The 4,841-nt window shown below is 36.4% G+C and overlaps 1 long non-coding RNA gene across 1 annotated transcript; it reads left to right on the forward strand.

Moving 5' to 3' along the window:
* Positions 1-1,446: 1,446 nt before the first annotated feature.
* Positions 1,447-3,976, forward strand: LOC139080910 (uncharacterized). Its single transcript, XR_011535774.1, has 3 exons — positions 1,447-1,567; positions 2,566-2,679; positions 3,846-3,976. It is a non-coding gene; the product is annotated as an uncharacterized lncRNA (long non-coding RNA).
* Positions 3,977-4,841: the final 865 nt, after the last annotated feature.

Below are 4,841 nucleotides of genomic sequence, written 5' to 3' on the forward strand. Positions count from 1 at the left end.
AAATCCACAGCAAAAGGACTAAAAAATTTTTAAAGTAAATGTTAAATATGCAAATCTTTGTGTGATGGAGTCATCGGTAATAACTTTTGCTTCTTTGTGTTTCTTTCTATCTTCCAAATATTAAATGATTGCGTTGCTTCTCTCCGAAGGTTTTGTTACACAACGTTGTAATGTCAGGTTTGTGAGGGCATGCCCTTTCCTCTAAGTGGACGTGTGAAGTTCTGTTATAGACACTATCCCAACGCCCGATTATAAACCCATCCATGTTAGCAGCACAGAGGTATTTGCTGTCAACACCTAGGTAATTCAACACTGTGTGGACAGCGTGAACTGATACTGATTTTCTCTCTCAGCCAATAAGACTCATCAAAGAGCCCTTTTGAGTGACTCATGGAGAAACACTGCCCTGAGCCCAGCACTTGTGGGTATCGCCTGGCTTCTCTTTGGGTGGTTAATTAATCTACTTGTTGATTTTTCTCCTGTTATTCTGTCTCACACCAATATAGTTCTTAGATGAACCAGAAGAACCTAGAAGGTAGAGGAATCGTTTTTCCTCCTCTACACCCCATTCAAGTGACGGAGGGAAAGGTAGATCTGATCCAGTTACCCCGCCTGTAGGAGAAATCTTAGGTTTCTAACGAATGGCATTCCCTCCAAGTATGACTACAATGCATATTTTGGAGAATAAAAATAAAAATTAAGTAAACAAATATAATCTGCATACGTTCATCCAGAAATACACCTCAGCATATTGGCGTAAACTGGCATATTTTTTTTTTTCCATTCACTGTCCTGGGTGTGTTTATATAGTTGCACAATTGACACCTTACGTACTGTTTCCTCTTTCTTTTTTTATGTAGTGAATAGATTACTGTAGTTTTAGAACACGTTCAAATGTCAGGTCAGCTTGTCTCTTATTATAATTTTTTGGAGGAATTTTTTCTTTCTTGTTCTCCTGTGCTCACTTTTCTAGATGAATTTCAAGGTCAATTTGCCAAGTTACAAAAAAAATTCCTCGTTAACAGGATTCCATTTGAAACATGGGTTAGCGTCGGAAGGAGTCACATTTTTTTAGTATGAAATTTTTCCATTCAAGAAAGGGTATGTTTTTCTTTATTGAAAACTTAAAAAAATCCCATCTGTAGAATTATTGCTTTTGTTGACTTGTTTGTTTAATATAGATTATATCACTCCTATATATTTTCTATTTGTTGCCATTATTATCTGGAGCTATTTTTTCATTGTATTTTCTCTTTCATTATATAGAAGATGCTGATTTTAACCTTAATATTCTTACTCTTGAACTACTGAATCTTCCTATTTCTAGTCATTTTCTTTGTGGGTTTTTTTTTAAGATATATTACTCACACATCTGCAAATAATCATTTTCTTTCCTAATTCCAGGTAAACACTTCCCCACTCTTGACTGCACAACTTGGGTGTTAGAATTCACTTTTTCCCTCGAGGATGTTCTGCGGAGAATGGAGTTCCTAAAAATGGGGCTTACTGCTTTCCAGGCTTGTCAGCTGGCCCCCATTCTAGGATTTCGCTTCCTTGTATTCTTGGGGTAAATTTTGCTGCCTCCCTGATCCAAATGCTGTACTCGGTGACGTCCCATTTACTTAATATTTCACACTACATGTCTTTTGCCAATGTCCTGAGAAATATCTCAATTTTATCTTCTTTATACATAATTTTCTCTTTCTCTGTCACACTCTCTTTCTCTGTATATGGCATATATGTGCATTTATATAGTATATATTATATAGTAATATTATATTGTATATTTGCTATATGTACAAGATATTATATTTAGCAAATGCCATCTCCAGTACATAGAGTATAAATAGTTTGCTACATATATGCATGTATATATGAATACACATAAATTAATAAATATAATATATGAGTAACACATAATATATAAAAATGTATAAAATCTATATATAGGTACATAATATATGATGTATGTATCATATAGTCATACTATATAGCATAAATATAGCATATGCCATATATTATATACATGCATCTATATATAAATATTTAATATTATAACATATGTAATAGATAGTGTATTAAAATACATATAAAATATATTATGAAATCCATATATAGATGCGAATATTGTAGAATAGAATATAAGACGATGAGTACATAGCGTAACACGTGTATAGCAATTGTATATGTACTCTACATAGTCTGTATATTCTCTCTACATAGATACATGCATGCGTGTAATCACATAGATGTTGAACACATGTATTTGCAATACAAATGTATAAAAACACAAACTGGTGTGACTCACACAGGGGTGACAGGCATTTAGGTTACTTCTCCTCCTATGCTGTTAAATCACTGATTCAGTCAGCAAATCGCACACATGTCACTTTCCCACACCTGGGACTGTCTGTAGCTCAGCTCCCCCAGGGGAACGTGTCTGTACCTCACCTCCTAGAGGAGGTTCTAGGTCAGAGAAAGAAAGTTTGTAATTTTGATGGCCTCTGGAAACATGAGAATAAATCGTGTGTTTTGAGCCACTAAGTCTGTGGTCACTTCCTTCAGGGGCAAACTCGTCGCGTGGCTTACTGGAGCTCCTAGCTATGCGGCTTTTTCAATAACCAGTGAACACCCTAAGAATAACGTTTTAATTTGGACATCTCGTTTACGAATCTAAAGGTTAGTGCCAGTAGTAATTCCAATAAATGCATCAATATTTCTTTGGTGGCTCCATCTGGTGACTGTCATTGTATTTCCTGGTTTGCATGGTGACACGTCTCATCAGGGGGCCGTTGAATCTGCAGAGATGGATGTTTGACCGTTCTGTCTTGGCCCTGTCTCACTGCCGAGTGGCATATTTGCTAACTTCGCTGAGCCGGAAATGAAGTGTCCGTGATCCATCTTCAGAGGAGTGGAAAAAAGCCCTCTCATGTTGATTTATCTCCCCCCAAAAAGAGCCGTTTCGTAGACACGTAATTCAAAGCAGACATCCACTTAACGATTTGTAAGTCAGAATGTCTGAAAGATGTGCTGTGGAATAGTGGATTTGGCTATCAGTCAAAGATTTCTAGAATGATAATGTAAGGCCTAAGATGAGTTGACATTTTATAATTATATTATAAAATTATAATATATATTTAAATATACATAAATTATAAATAAATATATAAATTTATTATATGTTTTATAAAATATATAAATTTATATATATTTAATTTAATATATAATATATATTTAACCATATATATGTACACATACACACACACATATATAGCATTTGGAGAGAGGTATACATGTATGTGGGGTGTGTGCATATATGTATACATATGGAGTACATATGTGGTATAGATATGTAGTGTGTATTATATATGTGGTGGGTGTACATTATACTTTTGGTGTATGAATGGTATAGATACATGGTTTGTATGTATATTTATGCATGTATATATATACATGTGGTGTGTATATATATATGGTATATATACAGAGTATATATGTGGTGTGTATATATATGGTATATAAATGTTATAGATGTATATGGTATATATTTATCAAATATATATATGAGATATATATATAGAGAGAGATGTCAATGTATATAAATCTGGACAAATATGGAATTATAGATATTATATGTTTTAAAATATTTATAGATATCATACATGTATATATCTATATCTATAGCTAAAGGTCTATCTACATATATGTAAATTTGGATAAACTAGAATCTATCTATCTATCTATCTATCTCAGGCTTTGTAAGCATCATTGTCTTTATTCTTTACAATAACCTGTGAAGTAGGAGTGGTTATTATCTTCGTTTTCTATTTAACTAAATTTCCCAGATGACACAGCTATAAGTGGTGAAGCTGAGAAAGAATCCAGCCCCTCAGGTCTTCAAACTCCATACTCTCAAACGCTAAACAGCAAAAAAAAAATGTAGCAACGAAGAGGTTTTTCTGCAAGGAAGATGGGATTTCTGCAGACATGGATCAATAAACCCCATTTCAAGGTTAGCACTGGATCTTCTCTGCCACTTCTCACACTCACACCAGTGAGATGGTGAACACGCTGCCTGTGGGTTGAATATGTGGAAACAGACGCTGGGAGACTGGAAGGAGCGTGTCCAAGGATACAGATTTGTTTCCCAGCAGAGACAGCATAGATGGTCTGACTTCAAGGCCAGTGGCACAGAGGTGGTTTTTCGAGGCCATTTCCAGGTGTCACCTGTCACTTGTGACTTTTCCTGAGCAGAGAGTGAGCACTCCATCTAGAACTGATGTGGATTAAGGCTGCCCCAGCTAGAGAAGCCCAAGGTGACCTGGCCTACATGCCAAACTATATGACCCAGTGGACTTTTTCTATGGTATGAATTAGGACTGCCCCAGGGAGAGAAGCCCAGGGCATCCTCACCTGCATGCCGATCTATATGGCCAGATTCGTATCTAAAGTTATATGACCGCACAATAACCAGACCCCATCTGCACTGAAATCATTTAATGACTTTTTACATCATCTTTTCTTTTTTTTCCAGTAGAAATAAGTCACGTACGCATGCCTTATAAAATTAGCCCTAACCCTCAACTCAGGGCAGCAGCAGAAGCTCTGCCTGCCCATGGGTCCTGTCCCCATGCTATTCCACACTATTCTCTAAATAAAAGAGCACTACTGCCAGATCTTGAGAGTCTAAGAAATCTTTCTTTCGACTCCTCGGCTCACCGATCCCGCATCATTTCTGGTGGCCCGTACGGGGACCTTGCTTCAGGGGATCTTCCGTACGGGGAATTGCTTCATCGGCTTGTGAGCTCGAGTTCTGGTAAGTGCCCTTTTCTTCCTTGTGC

Source organism: Equus przewalskii, chromosome X (genome assembly GCF_037783145.1).
Source record: "Equus przewalskii isolate Varuska chromosome X, EquPr2, whole genome shotgun sequence".
Taxonomy (NCBI): Eukaryota; Metazoa; Chordata; class Mammalia; order Perissodactyla; family Equidae; genus Equus; species Equus przewalskii.